At 33.0% G+C, this 21,291-nt stretch overlaps 1 protein-coding gene across 1 annotated transcript in view; it reads right to left on the bottom strand.

The window, feature by feature from the left end:
- Positions 1-21,291, bottom strand: part of ZCCHC7 (zinc finger CCHC-type containing 7) — a 254,122-nt gene that overhangs the window by 224,335 nt on the left and 8,496 nt on the right. The window lies entirely within an intron of this gene.

The raw sequence follows: 21,291 nt of genomic DNA, 5'->3' as shown, positions 1-21,291 counted from the left end.
TGTTAAATGTTATGCATTAAGTATAAAGTTTATAGTGTCTGTTATTGTTAAGAAACCTAAGGGGGTATTATGGTTGTATGTTGTATAATAACTCCTCTTTCCACTCTCTACTCCACTAAAAAGATCTGTGTACATGTGATGCAATGCCTTCTGGATGTTATTCTAATGTCTGATGCAAAAATATGCTTTTCTGTTCCTGTACTGAAACATAGCTGTTTCTGGCACACATTTAGTATTTGCCCTCTTTTGTGATACAATCTGACTGACCTGCAGCATGTACCAAGGGCAATTACTGTCACCATACAAAAGAACACGGGTTAAAACAATATTCTGAGCGTGGAAGTGGAATTATAATTTAAATGAAATTTCAGATTTAATACATCCAAACAGCTTAAGTTAAATGCAAAAACGAATTATGTGCTTACAAATATAAAGTTGGGCTGATTTTGTTCATTGCCTCAGAATATTCAGAATTTGGTTTACCTTTCTATATTAGACCCTACAAATTCAACGTTTAAAGAGATCAATGAGAAAGTAAACTGTTCTGTTGTACAGGTGTCCCAAAGCTCTTGCCTATTCCCATTCCCTTCCTCTCCATCCCCCTTCTCCAACCTGATTAAAAACGTAAAAAGAGGCCAACTGAGAATCCCGCGGCCACATACTGGGCATCATTGTAGTCCTCGTGATCCTCCTTTCCTCAGGAGCATTCATTTCTAAAACCTTAATGACACTCTGTCACATTCTCCTGAAAAGGAGAGGAAAAACTGCCATTAAAGGCTGTGTTCATTATAATCAGTGACTTCTTGAAAATGCTTGCAGTCAAGCAGTGATGCATCCTTGGGACTTCTTTCAGAGCTTGAGTCTTTTAGTAGCTTCTTAACGTTTCAGGAAATTTCTGTGCACAGCAAATTATGAGAAATGCTTAAAATTGCTTAGGGATTTTTTTAAAAAATAAGAAAAAGCAAAAACAAAAGAGAACATGGCAATGTTAAATTTATGTGTTTCCCATTTGCTATTTAAAGTATCTGTCAAAGCAACTTAAATATATTTTTATATAAAGGCAAAATGACACATGAACTATTAAGAACCTCAAATGGTAACAGAATATCCTCAAAGTAGCATATTACATGCAAAACAGTATAAAGAAAATAAGCTACAGAAGAACCAAAATTATTCTATGTATGATGTGAGCACACAGTCTTTTCCTCAGGTAATAATAGTATTCCTGGGAATTCCCCAATCTAAAAGCCTGGATAGATTTCAGAAAAATATAAGGAACTGAAAACCATCACCTAATTCTTACTTTTGTCAGTTTTGTTTGTTTTGGGGTGGTGGAACACAGTTATTTTTATCCCTAAAAAAAAAAAAAAACTTAAAGAGGGAAAGAAGGGGAAAATAAAGGGAAATATTATTTAGTACTGTTTCTCAAAAATTTTGCAATGTTTGATATAGATATTCTTAAATTTGCCATGTTCAATCTACCCAATGTAAGACCCAAATTTCTTTAGACAACTATATGAAGCACTTGTTTATTCCTTATGCATTTCTCCCCAATTTATAAAACAAAATCCTACATACTCTACAAAATAATATAGGTTTAATTAATTTTAATGAAATTAAACTGTTAATTTATTGCAAAACTAGAAGCGGAAAATAAAATCAGACTCCAAAAGTAATCAATTACACAAAGGCTTTGGCTATCGTATAGGATGCTCTTTAGAGCTAGAACAGAAAGGCTTACAACAGAAACCATTCTAACAGGTCTAGTTTATCTTTAGACTGTATTTAGGAATTTTACCCTCCATTTAATAAATTCAGAGTCCATTATTATTTAAAATCACACAAGCTGTGCCCATTCATCAGCACTGCCACCAATTTAAATCCTAAATCGTAGTGACTTACAAAAAGCGCAAAGAATTTTGGGACTTACAGTGAACTCTTTCTGAATCGCCTTGTCTCCAGAAAAAAACTGAATCCCCAAATGGATCCCTTGCTATTCACATACTTGCGGGCCACCTATTTCTTGCCACCAATTTGAATGTGGCCTAAAGAGTACAAAATATTAGCCTAAGCCTTTGTTTCTCCAACTTTTTAAGAAATGCATAAACCACTTTAGAAAAGTTCTCTTGAACTTCAAACTGGTCCACAAATCCCAAATTTAGAACCACTGACTTAAGAAATTGAAGTCATTCTACAACAAATGTCTTTCAGTTGTGAATTATCAGTGCAAAGTGTTATCTTTAAAACTGCTATAATACCTTTTTTAAAAAATCAACATAACCATACAAATTTTAACAGTTCTTAAGGAACTCAGACTATCCCCTCAAAATGGACCCTAGGAGTTTGAGGAACCTAGTCTGAGAAACACTGCTTTATTCAAAATTGAAATAAGAGTCTGCTGTTCCCCTTATCATATTACAGTTTATCCTCCCTACATATCCCTACCCAAATGAAAGCAGTTATCTTTCATTTTCTGCACCCCCAACAGCTCTCTTATACCACTCATCTCTTGTCTCTTCTCTTAAACTACCAGATCTTTGAGGTCAGGGTCTATACCTGGTTCATCTCTATATGGATCAGCACACCTTACAAGGTGACTCCCAAGAGGCCCTGATTATTTGTTGGCTGAATTAATGAATGTGGAATATATTCCTTTGGCTACTATTTGCTCTCAGATTATTTAGGTCTTTGTTCCCAATCACTTAAATAATCAAAAGTTTACAGACTTTTCAATTCCTACAACATGCTTATCCAGTTAAAAAAACAACAGAAGAATTCTCTGTATGAAGAAAACAATCACCAATAGTTTAAGATACCAGAAGTCAGTAAAAGATACAAATATAAACATCACTACCATCAGTGCTCCTATAGAGCATCTTTCTAGAAGAGGCAAAAATTCCGTTATAATCAAACTGATATGTTACAATGTATTAAAAATTCACTGATAAATGGTGTGATTTTAAACCTAAATGTTTTTAAGTGGTCAATGGGTCTGACTGAACCAAAAAAATCATAGTATATAAATGCCTATTTTGTGAATAAGGATCTATAGTACCTTTCATGCAAAATGAAAACTCATCAAATACAATAAGATAAAATAAAATAAAGCTTTCTTTTCCCTTCAAAAGCCACAAAGGTTTGGTCTATATTAAAAAGCCATAGAAAAATAATCAATTCTAAGTTACTATACAGTAACTCAAATAGGGATAGTTCCTTAGATGCTAATAAAAAGTACTATACGAGCTATTACTTTTAATCCTACCATGATTGTCATTCCTTTTACAAAATAAAGTCATCTGCATTGTAGGAAATGTAAAAGCCCAAAAGGTTAAAGCTTTGGATATAAAATTTAGCTAGCAGACTCAAATACTAAATCTCTATATCCTATTCACTTTTCACTCAACTTCCATTTATTTTGGGGGGATTTAAGGGTTTTTTTGGGAAGGTTTTTTTTTTCTACTTGTTTTAATTTTGTGGAATAAGTAAAATAACACACCCATATCTGTTAGACAATATTAGAAACGTTCAACAAAGTGATTTTTGTGGGGTTTTTTTTTGCTGTATGTGTTAGGCCTCACCTGATTAGACAGAAAAAGTATGAAATAAAAGTAGTTTTTATGGGACAAAACGTTTTTCACCTACATTACATGTCCATTATCCCTAGAACTTTATAAAGAAAGACTGTTCTGTAAGCAGATTTAAGATGAAACACTACTACTTTAAATTCCAAACTTCCACTGAACTGTTTTTAAAATAACATAATTTAAAGGTGTTTGGGGGATGCCTGGGTGGCTCAGTCGGTTAAGCGTCTGCCTTCGGCTCAGGTCATGATCCCAGGGTCCTGGGATCGAGCCCCGAACCCAGCTCCCTGCTCAGTGGGAAGCCTTCTTCTCCCTACCTCTCTGCCTGCCGCTCCCCCTGCTTGTTCTCTCCCTCTTTTCTGTCAAATAAATAAAATCTTTAAAAAAAAGGTGTTTGGATAGCAATTATAAGGAATGGGGCTAAATATTATTAATGGTATGATATATTAATAATATATCACTAAATCGATATATTACAACATGTAACTATTACATTAAAAGACGATAAAGAAACAGAAGTCCTAAAGAATGACCTTTAGAACAGCCTGTCCCTCACCTCACCTTGTACTTCCTACAGTTATTTGAATGTTAAATTCTGGACCTACTCTATTAGGTACTTAAACTTAATTCAACCTTAAAAGAGAAGTTGCAAATAGTTGATGTTATTAGCTGTTTTTTAAATATTTAAAATTTTAAATAAGTCAATCAATACAGGTACCAATATTAAATTATATGACCATCAGAGCACTTGATACTGAGTGAGATTTTCAACTTAACATACTTCTTTTGACTTCCTCTGAAATACAAATAAAAGAAATTTTTATTTTAAATCTGCACTTTTCCATATTACAAGGCCATTAATACTAAAGACTTCTCTCTTATCTTCCAAAGATCTTGTGAGAATGTTGAGCAAATATTGTGTTTCTCTATCAAAAGAAACTAGTTTCATATTTGATGAACAACAAATCACCAGAGGAAATTAGTATTGATTTATTTCCTGTTAATTAAGAATCTTCAAGTAACTTAATACAGCTACCACACTTTTTTAGTTTTAAAAACAAGGGTGGGGAAAGTAAAGGGAGACTGATTGGTAGGAAATAATAAAGCAGGTGTAATTTGGTAATATGGTCATATGGTCAGAAATAAGGTTTTTCAATTGGAGGAGCTAAATCTTTTCCAAATCATAATTAAAGAGAAAAATAAGAAAAATAGCATACATACTGACTTAAATGCATTTCTCAGAAAACTGGATACACAAATACTAAAAAGCGCTATAAATTCACTGTCTGAAATCAATCTGAGAAAAAAAACCCATATATCAGAATCTATATGCTTCATAATTATTTGGATCATAAAATCTTCTACAACCAACTCCCATAATACTCTAGGTACCAAAAAACTTTGGCAATACAAAGGACTTAGTACAAAGGTACAGTATCTGTATATATAGCACATCAAACAAGATGAGATAAATCAAGCTAAAAGAATATCTTAAAATAGTGAGATATTTACACTTGTTTTAACCAGTATTTATCTTAAGGTATATATGGCCGTTAAGGGCTGATGTTCAAAAAGATTTCCCCAGAAAGTGGTAGGTTTGGGCCACACATTCTGAGCTACATAAGAACACACACAAAGATAAATGTTCGAGATATTTATTGCAGTATTTTTTATGTTGCCCTCCCCACAAAATAGGGGAAAGGTCAAATAAATTATGATGTGTTTATGTAGGTATAATGTTATACAGTCATTAAAACATATTTTCTGAAACTATTGTAATGATAATATACTTACAGTGTTAAGAAAAATACAGGATATAGAACTGTATATGTCATTAAAGATTCCATTTATACATATATGAATACTCCCATGAGGGAAAATTGGATATACACAAAGATGTTACTAGTGGGTCTATGTGAAAGGATGGACTGTGGCTATCTTTATGTTCTTCATACTTTTCTGTATTTTTTATATTTTTATTGGTGTCTTATTTTTATAAAAAATAAAAATCACACTTTTAAATGTAACTTTAATAAAATATAAATAAATAAACTAGTATCTATCATTTTTAATGTATAAAAAAACTCGATGTCAAGACTCAATCAGCCTTTTTTATTTAAAAGTGAATGCTGGTAAAAATGTATATTGTACATTTCACCAGGATCTAAGACCTACTGTCCCAGATAATCTCCTACTAACAAAATAATTATCCCATTTTAATTGTGGGTTATATTCCTTACTTCTAATTGAAATCAGCATCTACAATCCAATTTATAAGAACAATTTTTATCCAAAATTGTACTGAAATATCTCAATATTTTAAATGAGGAATGTTACTCAATGAAACACTTATTTTAATAAGAATTTTTTTAAGTGAAGCATCTAAAAAAACCTACCAATTTTAATAAGCAATTAAAAGTTAGGCATGCTTCTCTTCTCTGAATTCCTATAACTTTATATTTGTATTTATTTATAACAGCCATGAAGAATCAACTTTCAGGCTGCTTCCCTTTAAATTAAGGCTTGTTTCACCTGACAAATATCTTTATTCTAGAATTCTTATATTGTTTTTAATATCTCAATCTCTGTTTCTAATCTACAAATTGAAAGAGTTTTTAATTTTGGGGTGTTTTGGTATGTGTGCCTCCCAAAAATAACTTACATATTCACAGCAAACTGAAGATAATTTTTAGAAAGATGTTTAAGAAGATCAAGCAGACTTCTAAAAAAATACAAATATTATTAATATAATAGACTATCTTTAAGACTCAAGAAAAACACAACAGGAAAAGGAAAATTTTAAACAATTTACTGAACTTCACATTCTTCCATGCCAATTTTCAGTGTGGCCCATTTTTCAATCAAGGTCTACATATCTGAAAAGTTGACTTATTAAAATTCTCAATGAATTTAAAAGCAGTGCTATTAAACTTTTCTTTAGTCCATTCAGCCCCTTAACTAACCAAACAATGAAACAAATATTACAAGACGAAGGCTGACAAAAAATCATAATGAACCTCTCAGATGAGAAACTAATTGGTACTAAGTACACAATGGCTTACATTTAATCCTGTTAATAACCACACAAAAAAAGAAATAAAAGACTCACTTTTCAGTCATCTCTCTGGACCACTGGGCTAAAATAACAGCATGACTAAATCTGACATTGACCCCGTGGCCCTGCTAGGAGTTAAAAGAATTCCTTTGAGTCTTCTGAGGCCTGTTTTCAACTGCTCCAGAAGGGGTGGGCTAGTCATACACACTTGTTAGCCTTCTTTACAGTAACAGGTCAAATTAGAAATGGTCATACACACTGTAACATACCCTAGCTCTTACTTTAGACTTGAAGTCTGTACCTTAAAACAGCAATACAAAAAGAACAATAAAATAGTAACAGCTGGCTGATAAAATGTCACAGATGGATAAAATGTAATTGGAAGAATAAGAATATATCCAAGCAATAAAATTACTGGAAATACATCTTTAAAACAAATAATATTATGTCTAAATTAACAAGACTGAAGTTGAGACAAACCGCCAAGATGAATCACTGATAAAAAAGAAAAATACCTTATGTAAATCTTTCTAGATATATCACAAAACAATTTTCAGCAAGCCTTCTGAATTAAAATACACCTAATTCCTTTGCGAAGTTCTGCAGGTTTTTGTGACATGAATCCACGAATAACAAACAATGTCAAAATGGTATAAATATGTCTGAAAGCAGTTCACTTTTTCCCTTTCATTTTTTTCAAAACACTCTGACTTCCAACAAAGAATATATTAGCATCTCATACATTCCTCTCTAACTAGTGATTTAAAATAATTATGGACATGGATTTACTATACTTGACAAGATTTCTCTAGATCTAATATTAATACTTTTAAATTAAGTATATTTTCTTCATTAAAATAAAATTCCTTGCCTTACTCTTACTTCACATCTAACCACTGCAAATCTAACAAATCAACTACTAGCATATTTTATATATTTGCCCAAGTTTTCACAATTTAAAAAAAGTACAACTCCAGTTAATTTACATCAATATTTAAAATTAAAAAGGTCTACATTTTCTGTATACTAAAAGCCAAGAGATGTCCTTATAGCACAAAGAAATAAAATTATTACACACCAAGGCATACTTTGTCTCTATGGCAAAATATCAAAATTAATTTTACATAATTCAGTTTCTATACTCCTATAATTTTAGCTTATTGTATTAATAAAATCAAACAAATACTATAGTCAAAGAACTATTAACTGAACACGATGACTTCATTGAACATTAGCAATTAGCCTCAAGGCATTGTTTTATTAATTTTGTACAGGCTTAATTTAGAATAAAGATCAGAGTTAAAATTTTAATGCTTATCACAATCAAACTTTGTGAATATGTCAAAGTTTAAGTGAACTCTTAGAAAAAGAGAGTTCCAGCCCTCTATGTTTTAAAAATCTGTCAGGGCATATAAATCTCCACCTGTCAGGTGACAGCATTTTGGGAAAGTTTTCTTTCTCTCTAGTTCTTGTTCTGTTCTCATTCCGTCTTCTCTCTTTCAGAGCACATGATTTTTCAGGAAATACCAATAATCAACTGGAACAGTGAAATACAAAAAATCCTCAAACTTACCAAGCAATAAGAGAACTACATATTTCACAAACAACCCCTATTTAAAGCTCTAATCAGAGTCTACTTTTATAAACAGAAAACTAACGCTAAAGTTTCCACACCAAACAGTGTAATTTTACCCTCACTGGCTTACCTTCACAACATTTTCTGGCCTAAAAAAATATCAGGAATAAAAGTATTTCCATTATACTTGAATAGTTACTATACATGTTCAGCCATTCAGTTTTAAAAGAATCTTCCACCCACTGCCAAAAGAAAAAGAGAGAGGGAGAACAAAAAAGAAATCCTACAAAATGAGAATTTCAAATAAAGACTGGAAAAGGCATCAAGCAATGATGACCTTAAAAAAAAAAAGTTGTCTGATGATTGTGAAGTTTTTTAAGAGCATGAAAGCATTTCACCAGTTTGTTCTTTCCTTAATAAATTTCAAGTTTGGCTCTACAGTGCTCTCCTATTAAAGCTACACACAATAAAATCTGTGCCATGAGCTTTAAGAACTAAAAACATATTACACAAACATTTGTAAAATTAGTAAAATGTGCTAACAGAAAGAGTCCTTGTTATTTTTAAAGCTGCATATTTTCACAGTTGGATCACTTTCCATATCACAGATTATACCGTGATTCAATATGAATACTAAAATTATTCATATTTAAATATAAGTATATTTTATATTATAACAAATAAATAAATCTGTTTTATAAGAAATAAATATACTTTAGAGGTTATTTATGTTTCTCAATAATTACATATGAACACCAAGAATAAACTTATACCTTTCAAAACACTAATCAGAATTAGGGAGAATAATTTTACAAACTTAAGCCTCTAAAACTATGATAAAAAAGTAGAAATTCAAAAGATTAATTGCCATGGAAAAACACAGCTATTAGACTTAGGATACATTTTCTTCATAGTTTGAAACTCTCGCTAATTTTAAAAGAAATTGCTTCTTGAGAAGTCATTTGATAGAAATCAAAATGTGAAATATAACTAACTAGAAAATAATAGTTAACATAAAACAAAAATTCAATAATGTTATTTGTTTCTTGGTAATAAATTCTATAAATCAGCTTCATATTCTAGGAACACTAAAATCCACAAGAAAACACTACAATTAGCAGACACAGAAAGAAGGCTTGCCCTTACCCTAATTCCCAAAGTACTTAACAGACATCCAGAAAGAGAATTTTAGATACCTCACTGCCATGGTATATAATCAATTAAACAAACAAAAAACCCTAAAATTATGCATATCAAAATTAATTCTTTTTTGATCCTATTTATCAACATTAGAAAGTTCTTTTAGCCTATTAGTTAAAAGTATAATACAACACCATTTTCCCATATACTGGGAAATTACTGCAATTTTTTAAAATGCTAAAATGAACCTCTTTATTATTTTATAGTAATTTAATGAATACAAAATTAAGTTAAATAATGCCACTGTATGATGCACCCTTACAAAACAAATGTAAAATAGAAGTAACTTTGACCACATTAATTTGCTATTTTAAAATCTTCAGATATTAATAAAAAAATCTTTGGGGGAGATGTGAGGACTAGAGACCTCTACTTTTCCCTTACAGCAGTAATAAATTACTCAATATTTAATTGCCACAGCACTTCTCCAAGGACTTAACGAATGTTAAGGATAAAGTTATTTTATAAAGCAAATTTCTTCGCATTTGAAAAACAGCATGTTTTGAAGGAATAAGTGCTTTTAAAATCTGGTCAAGTTAAAAATGTATGTTCCCAAGCAATGTACCTTAATATATCCATTTGAATATATCCATACCATGGACAACAAAAATTGAATGTAAGAGAAATCACATTTCAGATTATAACTGATTTCCTATGAATATCTTTTCAATATACAGTAATATTTAAATTTATAACAGCTACTTACAGCTAATTAGTATTTCTAGTTATTTACTTAGTTCAACTATAACATTTTTATTCCAACATTGGAGCAACTGTAAATAGAAAATTTGGGGATTAATAATTTTCTATCAATTTCATGCATAAAGCTAACATATCTTTTCAGCTTCTCAATGGCTCAAAAATTAAATTGCTACTGTTATTAAGAAAACAAAACCGAGAACAAAATTAGTTTTTCCCTGCTAGTCCCCATGGACCTAAGTCCACACAATAATTCTTCCCAATCTGCAAAACAAAATAAAACAAAACACAAATAGATGGGCTAAGGAAGAAAGATCAAAACAAAGAAACAAGTTAAAAAAAAACAAAAAAAACTCTCTTTCCCTTTAGCAATCAACAAAATAACAGAAAAGAAAAAGTGGAAAAGTCACCCAGAATATATGACCATGTAAGCATGGGCACTCTTGCAGAAAACCAAGTCTGCAACCCAAAGCCATGGGAAATTTAAATTAGAGCAAACGGCCACAATAGGCAGGGAAATCTGTAGAGATAAAAAGGAACTGCTGAGGTTGCAGGTATACTACTAAAGATCTTTTGCGATTTCAAAACAAACTTTATTAGTTTTATTAATTTTTTAAAAAACATATAATAATTATATCCACATTATATCATTCTGAAGATTGTTTTTTCCCCCACTTAAAACAAAACATACATATGTATGTGATATATCTAAAGGAAGAGAAAGGATTCGCATTGCTTAATATTGAGAATCAGCAAATCAAACTTGCTTCACAACTCTATCTCCTTCCTATTTAAATAACGTTAAAGCAATTTAAAAATTTAACAAAAGGAAGAAAGTCAGAGATAAGACCCTTCGCTGCTGATGGTAACCTAAGTGGTGGCACAATCACACAGTTGAACACAACATCTCTTTGCCCTGCAAAAAACTATATGCCAAAGTTAGTTTAACCAATACAGTTTGAAAATTAGATGATCTGTGATAGAACCATCACGATTCATCGGTTAAATCCAAAAGTAAAAAAATATTTCCCCAACTACAACATCTCAAACAGAAGAATTAAGAGACTTCTACAACAACCAAGATAGTCATGGTATTAAGAACCAATAGAAGTATTCCACAACTTAGGACCTGATGGATTTTAACCAGTAACTCACCTATCCAGAAACATTTAGACTGAATACTATGAACCTTTCCAGGGAAGTATTTCTTACACATAAAAGCCAATCATACTAGATTAAAATAACACATTTATAGCAATATTTAAGTCACATATATTCTCCCATAAAATTTTTATATCATTTTTAAAGCAAACCAAAAGAGCTAGAGTAGACGTAAGTTATGGAATGAAGAGCAAAATACTGATTATATGGGAGTGAGGTAATTTTTCAAGTACTTACTAGAAAATGAAATTTTTTTGGCAATTAAAATCCTCCTTAAAAGGGGAAAGTAATGCTATTTCTAAATAAAACCATTGACAAAAGTTCATTGTTGTTTAAATCAGATCATTTAACACTAATTAATGACTAATACAACATAAGGAGTAACTTACAGGATCACTGTGATTGCACATTTTTTTCTTTAAAACCTCCTTCATTCAGTTAAATTTGTATGCCATTTTCCTCCACGTCCTGAATTCCTCTCACCTGACTTTTCTAAGCAAAATTTTTCAATTACTTTAAATTTATTTATCAGCCATAACCAGTCTATTTCCTACATCTTTCGAATTTCTCATTAACTACAAATGTGGAAAGAGTATTAAAAAGTTTTCTAGAAATTTGGGCTTTCCCTCCCTACAGTAGATAATTCTGTTACAGGCACTATTGAGTTACAAAGCAAAATCAAATGTGACTTACGTACTTCAAAGGAATTGCCAATAAAAAACACTTTGCCTCAATAAATAGCTCTAAACAGCCATTCTTTCATCTTGAGGCAATTACAAATTAACTATATATTTAGGCTAAATGAGGAGTACAAATTATTTTCTCATTATAGAATTATGCTGTCTTCCTTTAAAATGTATTTGCAAAAGATGAGGGTAACAGTAGATGCTCTCAAGTCCATGGTTAACTAATTTTCAAAACTATGTCAAAAGCTGAAATTCTAAGGTAAAAATGTCATAAAAATAAAAATTACACATTTAGCAGGCAAGATCCACTTTTAAATAATCTATTATTACACTGCATTTATATCTGGATCCAAATCTATATTACAAAAATAATTTTTATGCCCAGAATTACATCCCTATCCAGAGCTAATGCTATCAGATCAAGATTCAAACACTAAAAAACAAGTAAAATCTATCCCTTTACATATTCTTAAGTACATTTGTATAATTTAAAAAGAAAATGTGTCCTTACACACAGAGGATGCTCAATTAAAGTATTTATTTCTTTATGATCATAACAATCAGCAACAATTTGACAACTAACTCAAAATGCCAAAAACTTAACCATAACAATAATGTATAACAACAAAGACAAACAATGATAGAGAAAGTAAAAATTTTTGGCTGAAAAACTTCCATTAACTCAATACTTTTACTTCATTAAGTGTTAACAACCAACAGAGTGTTAGCAAGAGATTAGTAAATTACTTTGAAATTAAATACAAATTTAGCAAAGTCTTAAAAATAGGATCTCCTGCACAGGGACATGAATGGTCTTTATTCTTACAAGGGAAAAAAGAGTAAATGCTCTCCATTCTGTACTTTTGAAAAATGTTTTACAGTCTAATCATATGTAGTTAACATCAAATTTAGTTTCTGATTATAAAAATAAACTGTCTACAAATTACACTCACTTCTTACACAGTGATCACTACATGCAATAGATTATTTTTACAGCAAACAGCTATATAAAAATTACATTTCAACACTCTTTACCCAGACATCAGGACTCAAGTTCTTATCCTAGATAAGAATGAAAATGTTGCCTGGCCATCTAATTTTATGCTTCTCCATCCCCCCAAAAATGTAAAACTGTAGCTGATAAATAATATTTGAATGGTAACTAAAGTAGGTTGTTAGTTCAATAAATACATGTTATTTTCATATTAAGCAGTTTCCAACAAATTTAATATATCTTATATGAAAATCACATCGGTTGTTAAAAGAAATGTCAAAAAAAAAGTAAAATTTAATTCTCTTCCTAAGTACTTATCACTGTTGAAAAGCTACTGTAAATGAATTTAGACTAAAAGTCATAAACTGACTTTGGAAGAATGCATACCTAAATTGCTGATCAAAAGTGAAATCACAGAAATTAGCAACATACAGTATCAACATTCCAAAATGTTATTAAAATCCAACCCAAAGCTGCCTTTGCATTTCTGGAATTTCTAATGAGATTTTCAGTCTGCTGAACAATGGCCATAAAAGGCTTTCAAACTTCACTCCATTCACAAGTAAAGTTGAAATTGAACATTTTTATTTCTTCTCTCCCTATGACAACTTCACCATGGAACAGTGAATAACACAGCTCGTCATTATGCTAATTAGAAATTAAATAAAAAGATGCCCTTACAATAGTTAAGTGTAAGGTGACATGCTACAACTAGAGACACAGTTCAAAAGCAGCTTTATGAATTGTGTAGTACAGGCTTACAAAAGCTGAAAACATCAGGGAGGGAGCTCCTTGATGCTCTCGGTCACTGGAACTCTAGCATGTGGCCATTTTTGAATTTTAAGGCAGAAATTAAACTATACACCAATGAGAAATATGTCAAATAGCAACCAACCCCATGACCTAAAAGGCCATAAGATCTTCAAGAAACTGTATTTACTGAAATTAAGCTGATTTGTTATCTGATGAATGCAGAAAGGGGGGGAAAACACCACCTTAAAGATTTGAAGAGTACTGAAAGCTAAGTTTAATTTATTAATGTTTCCACACTAACAGAATGTGTTCCTTCCCTATGTTAAAAGATGGTAAAGAACACAAGCTATCAGGAGCCGAAGTTTTATTCAAGGCATGCTCTACTTTGACCAGTCCTGCATGAAATACATACTTTACATAGCTGGTCATGTCCACTGACTAACTTTATAACCTGGCCCATTTGAGGGAATTTTTCTACCTGCCATAAAATTGTATAAAATATCCAATTTTTTTTTAAAGGAAAAGGAAAAATACAAGCAAGAAACAGGAGGAAAACACTGGAACAAAGTAATGACCAAAAAAATCTTCCAACAGCATTTTGAACACATACAAAAAACACATATGAAATATAAATACCCTCTCTCATTTAGGCTGAGGCAGTTTCTAAAAAGACATGCTATTAAAATATTTAATCATACCCACACATATTAAACTATTAATTTAGCATTAGTGGTACCATACAGTCTTAAGTTTCTATTAGGGTTTTCAGCTTCTACCTCCTTGCACTTACCCTGAACTGAAAATTCTATGCATTCTTCAAGACCCAGCTCAAAAAGCTACTGTCCAATTCAGTCTTGTACTTTGCCTATCCATGTAATGTGTTTTTTTTTTAAGCCTATTACGTTCATCTGGAAATGATTTTGTAATGTGCTGGAGCATCTCTTATATTTGTAGAAATATATTTAACTCTGGTGTTACAGTGAACTTTCCATACTGTCAGGCATTTTATGACTTCTAAGGGCAGGGACTACATAGCAATTCTTGAATCCCAACACCTAAACAGTATAGTAACTTGTACATTTCATGTATCCAATAAGTAACTATTGGACAGATTTTAAGATTTTAGATTTAGTTTAACTAAAATGTCACCAAATCAAATAAAATTTATTTAAGGAAAGTGCCATACTAGAGACATGTTCAAAAGCAACTTGGGTTCACAAAAAAAGCCGAGAACTTTCAATTCAAAATACCAAGTGGAAACTATATGCCCATGCTTGCCATAGTCATTCTGTAGTTAGAAGAATTTAGTCAAACATTTTTCTATTACATTAATTTAGTCTATCCATTGTCTCACTTTATAACTTTAATAAAATTATTATTTTACCAATAATAAGATTAAGTTACCCACACAGCTAGTCAACTGAGGAGCTATAACAGACATAATAACTACCACTAGTTAAGAGCCTGTAGGTTACCTCATTCAGAGTTAAACTTTAAACTGAGACACAAAGGATGAGTAGGTATCATCAGTCAGGCAAGGTAGAAAGTGATTCAGGAAGAAAAAAGCATTTGTAAAGACCCAGATCAAATAAAATATGACCAATTTGAAAAACTGAAATTCAAATACATAACCCACTCTACTCAAATTTTAATTAGTTATCAAGTCTTGGTTGAGTGCTTAATAAATGCCAAGGATTCAGCAATTACCTCTAGATGAGTTCTTCATCCTCTGAAATTGTATCCAAAACTTTTATGTGCATATTTTGGGGGAGTAAAGGGACTTGACACAAAGACAACTACAACATTGGGGCGCCTGGCTGGCTCAGTCAGTAGAGCATGCAACTCTTGATCTCGGGGTCATGAATTCGAACCCCACGTGGGGGGTAGAGTTTACTTAAAATATATGTATGTATATAAAAGACTTACTGCACTAAGTCACTGAAAGCCATTGTTTTATTTCAATTTCAAAAGCCATGATTTTACTTTAATCAAGCCATAATTTCACTTCAACTTCATTTAGCAGTACTGAGCACTGCTCTATATGCAAAGATCACTACTCTATATGCAAAGGTAGAACTTCAATTAAATTCACCTAAGATTTACTAGATTATCCAATATGTGCCAAATGCTGATAAACTAAAGAAGCAATGTGTCAAATTGTACATACTGAATGAGCTCTACGTTAATGTAAAATTCTATACCGTAACAGTTATGTACTAGGAACTAATACAGCTTCTTCAACATGCTATATTCTTCATTATTCAAAAGTTACTTCTTTTTAAAATGTGAATCTAATTTTTTGCTAAATCTGAATCTTTCAAAATTACTAAATGAGAAACAAACATTAAGACCAGGAATAAGTATAAAAACATGCTTGTGAAAGTGCAATTAGACTATTACACATGTGTTGGAAATACATTTTAAAACTGTAAAAGTATTTTATTCATCAAATATTTAAAATTACTATTCATTCACCTCTAAAACGTATTTGTTACATGCCTAATGTATCCAGCTCAGAGTACTGCAAACAACCCAAAAATAGTCCACAGTCCTAGAAATGAGGACTATCTTTCCATACTACTATGGACTGATCTCCAGGCTATATACTGTTACAGAAAAAAAAAAGAAAAGGTAGAGCAAAGTGTGGTTAGTATACCTCTGTTTAAGAAAGGGGAGAAAGAGTACAAAGATATATACATATATGCTTTTATTTTTTTAGTATGAGAACAAACCATCAATTTTCTCTGAACAGTTATCCATAAGGGGAATGGCAAAATAGGGTGAAGACTGGACAGAAGGTAGAATTCTCTGAATATATTTTACCTTGTCTTGTTGACTGAAATTTGGAATCTTATAAACATTTTGCATAATTAGAAAACAAATTAAATTTTTAAAAGGCAATATTGAAAAATAAACATATCCAAAGCAAAATGAAACAAATGAACCTATCCATGTATCTAGTTTACAGCATAATCACAGGGAAAGAAACCTGAATTTAATCAAGCTTCTAGATCTAACTACCAAGTGACATGAAACACAGGGGGCAGGGGATTATGTTAAACAATACCACAAAATTCAGACTACAGAAAATTCTAGAGGACAACCAATCCAGTTAATACAACAAATAAATTATAAGAAAGAAAAAAATAAGAGACCAAAAAAATAAAGATGGAACCTATAGATTAAAGGACACTTAAGTTATCAATCAATTCCAATAAATGGATCTGATTCAAATAAACTGTAAGAAAAAAAATTAAGAGCCAGAATGGGAAATCTGAATGCTGACTGGGTTTTTGTTTTTTTCATTTGGGGTTCTTTTTTATTTTTTTTTATGTAGGCTCCACACCCAGCATGGAGCCCAATGCGGGCCTTGAACTCACAACCCTGAGCTCAGATCAAGAGTCAGACACTTAACTGACTGGCCAACCAGGCGCCCCTGACTGCGTATTTAATAATAAAAGAAATATTGGTAATTTGTTTAGGTATGATAAGGACATGATTATGTTTCTCAAGAACTTTTACCTTTCAGATATACACACTGAAATATACATATATATATGAATGAATGAAATGATGGGTGTGGGGGCGCTGGGTGGCTCAGTCGGTTAAGCGACTGCCTTCGGCTCAGGTCATGATCCTGGAGTCCCGGGATCGCGTCCTGCATCGGGCTCCCTGCTCAGCAGGGGGTCTGCTTCTCCCTTTGCCCTCTTCCCTCTAGTGCTCTCTGTCTCTCATTCTCTCTCTCTCAAATAAATAAATAAAATCTTTAAAAAAAAAAAAGAAATGATGGGTGTGATGTGCTTCAAAATAATACAGGGGTATGCAATTATAATTGAGAAAAGACTAGTCATAAGTTGGTTTATGGGACACTGAGTCCAATACAACATTCTATTTTTATATATACTTTAAATTCTCCATAATAAAAAACGAATAGAAAGTTAATAATTACTCCTAGAGCTATTAATATCCCTTCCCTACACAGGAAAATAAGTGGCTGATTATTCCTCTGTAATTCCTAAAGCACTTATTGTCTTTCCCCATTACTTGGCAATCATATATAATAATGCTCCCCAAACTTGAGATCCTCCTCACAAATTAAGAAACATGCTGATTTCCTTTGGTGCATCTTTTTCTTCAGATCTTTCTGATACATGAGAATTACAAGTCACTTGTACTGGAGATAATAAAAGAAATTAAAGGGTGAGAATTTCAAAAAGGAAAACAAATGACAGCGCAGGCATTGTTATATAAAGGAAAGAGTAAAGAAAGTGAAGGAAATGAAGCCTAGGACTTAGAAATAAATTCCTACATCCCTCAGTAGAGAGAGCTGAAAGCCAGATAAAACAGGGACTGAGGGCCTATGTTTTGGCATGAATTTATTATAAGCAAAATCCTCATCATAATACTGCATGTACTGAGGAAGGCTAGGCTAAGCAAGTTATGTGTTACATCCACAAGTCATCAATGGAACCTCAGGAAGCTAATCAAGAAATTCAAATCAGGGATGCCTGGTGGCTCAGTCGGTTAAGTGTCTTGCCTTCGGTTCAGGTCATGATCCCAAGATCCTGGAATAGAGCCCCATGTCAGGCTCCTTGCTCAGTGGGGAGCCTGTTTCTCCTTCTCCCTCTGCCTGCCCCTCCCCCCGCTTATGTTCTCTCTCTCTCTGTCAAATAAATAAAATCTTAAAAAATAATAATAATAATAACTTCAGGGGCACCTGCGTGGCTCCGTCGTTAAGTGTCTGCCTTCGGCTCAGGTCATGATCCCAGGGTCCTGGGATCAAGCCCCGCATCGGGCTCCCTGCTCAGCGGGAAGCCTGCTTCTCCCTCTCCCCCTGCTTGTGTTCCCTCTCTCGCTGTGTCTCTCTGTGTCAAATAAATAAATAAAATCTTTAAAAAAAAAAAAAAGTAACTTCAAATCAGGGGCAGCTGGCTGGCACAGAATAAAGAATGTGACTCTTGATCTTGGAGTTGTGAGTTTGAGCCCCACGCTGGGTATGGAAATTACTTAAAAAATAAAATCTTAAAAAAAAAATAAAAAGAACGACAAATCATATAATCAGAAAAGTATCAAACATTCAGAGGAAAAACAGTAAGGGAAAAAATGCCTCCAAGTAATGTACTATCTGCCTGATTGTTTATTAAAGGAAAATAAATGTGTAAGCATCTCACTGAAACTGAAGTAATGGGGGATGGTCTGAAGTTTCCACAGAGCAAGAATGGTGCTGCACTCATTACTACAAATTTAAAGGTAGTAAATGGGAAGTATGTATGTACTTACATAGTCCTTCATTCGTTCATTACTACCTCAAATTCACTAATCCTGTTTTTTATAAAGTGTTAAGTTTTCAACTACATCTATCATTAGGGTTTTAAGACACTTAACACCCATGGTTAAGGCGAGACTTCCATAAATTACTTAGCTTCTTCTTAGTATTAGCTTCTTTTTAGTATATATATATTATTACAGGAGCACCCGGGGGCTCAGTGGGTTAAGGATCAGACTCTTGGTTTCTGCTCAGGTCGTGATCTCTTCAGTCTTGGGATCAAGCCCTGCATAGTGGCAGGCTGCCTGATCAGTGGAGAGTCTGCTTGAAAGATTCTCTCCCTCTGCCCCATCCCCCACACACTCAAGTGCTCTAAAATAAATAAATAAATCTTTAAATAATAGTAACATAAACATTACATAAATTTTGTCTCTTCAATGAAACACAAAGCCACTTAAGGCTAAAACTATGTCTTTTATCATTTTAAATCCCCTCTATGTATTCTACAGAGTAGATGCTCAATATTTGATCATTTAGCAATTAATACAGAACTAATACATGTCAAAGAATTACTCTAAATATCATAGGAAGACTTCTGAGTATGGAAAAGACCTTCCCTCAAAGAGTCTGTAATCTCTTCTATCATACTGATAATTCAAATATGCCATAGTTTGGGGGCTTGGGGGGGGGGAGGAGGAGGAGGAGGAGTATACCAAATAGCTACTGCTGCGGTTTAACAATCATCATTTCAAAAGGATGTCAGAATTTCTACAAATTTCCATCAACATGAAAAAATCTTCTCTCTAAAGACTATTATATAGGGGCGCCTGGGTGGCTTCAGTCGTTAAGCGTCTGCCTTCGGCTCGGGTCATGATCCCAGGGTCCTGGGATCGAGTCACACATCGGGCTCCTTGCTCAGCGAGGAGCCTGCTTCTCCCTCTGCCGCTCCCTGCCACTCTGCCTACTTGTGATTCCTCTCTCTCTCTCTGTGTCAAATAATTAAATAAAATCTTTATAAATAAATAAATAAATAAAGACTATTATATAAACTGAACTCAGATCTATTTATGAACAGGATAATAATGGTTAAAGAGTAACAGCACACTCAGATAAACATCAGTACAGAATATATTGCTCATTAACTGCAAAGAAATAGGATTATGGTATTAGCAGATCAAGGAAATAAAACAGGAGATATATATTTGAATATCTGTCAGAGTTTATAAGAGTCAACCAAGTTAATTTGCAAAACTGCACAATTTGTTTAAATTTGGCTGGTACAAAAAAAACAAATCCTAGGAGCAGAGGGATAAATTTCAATATGTGTAAGAGGAATATACACTGAAGGTAAGGAATCAAAAATTACTATGAATTACTTAGGTCTTGCATCTAACTACTAATGTTACTTATTACTAATGTTACTAATGTTGCAGAAAAGGTGTTATACATTTATATACATATACACTCTAAAGTTTAAGAGAATACATACTTGCAAGAATCAGTTTCTTTACAAACTCTTAAGTGGATGAAAAGACACAGGGAAAATTTGATGCAAAAAAAGCCATTCTAGAGGGGCACCTGGGTGGCTCAGTCAGTTGAGCGTCCAACTCTTGATTTCAGCTCTGGTCGTGATGTCAGGGTCACGGGGTCGAGTCCCTTGTCCTGCTCCACACTGGGCATGGAGCCTGCTTGGGATTCTCTCTCCCTCTGCCCCTCCCTACCTGCTCTCTCTCTCTCAAGAAAAATAAAATAAAAGCCATACTAGAAAAACATAAGCCAACATAAGCAATAAGTATAAAAAACAAAATACTAAGAGAAAGAACTGTAAGAAATAACAAAAAGCATACCAGCACATCAAAATAGAATATGCAACATCACAAGTCATTGTTAAAAACAATGCAGTTAAGTGGAACCCTCATAAATTACTGTGGGAACATATAATGGTGTAGCCACTGTGGAAAACACTTTGGTGGTTCCTCAGAAAGTGAAACATAGAAATCCCAGCTACACTAGGGGCGCCTGGGTGGCTTGGTCAGTTGAGCGACCGACTCCTGACTTCGGCTCAGATCATGATCTCAGGATTGTGGGATTGAGCCCTGGGTCAGGCTCCAAGCTCAGGGGGGGGCCGCCTCCCCCCCCCCCCCCCCTCATTTTCTCACTAAAATAAATAAATCTTCAAGAAGGAAGGAAGGGAGGAAGGGAGGGAGGGAGAGAGGGAGGGAGGGAGGGAGGGAAGAAAGAAGGAAAGAAAGAAAAGAAAAGAAAAAGAAAGGAGAAAGAAAGAAAGAAAGAAAGAAAGAAAGAAAGAAAGAAAGAAAGA

This window comes from Neomonachus schauinslandi, chromosome 13 (assembly GCF_002201575.2).
Source record: "Neomonachus schauinslandi chromosome 13, ASM220157v2, whole genome shotgun sequence".
NCBI lineage: Eukaryota > Metazoa > Chordata > Mammalia > Carnivora > Phocidae > Neomonachus > Neomonachus schauinslandi.
This window is presented reverse-complemented; position numbering and strand designations above follow the sequence as displayed.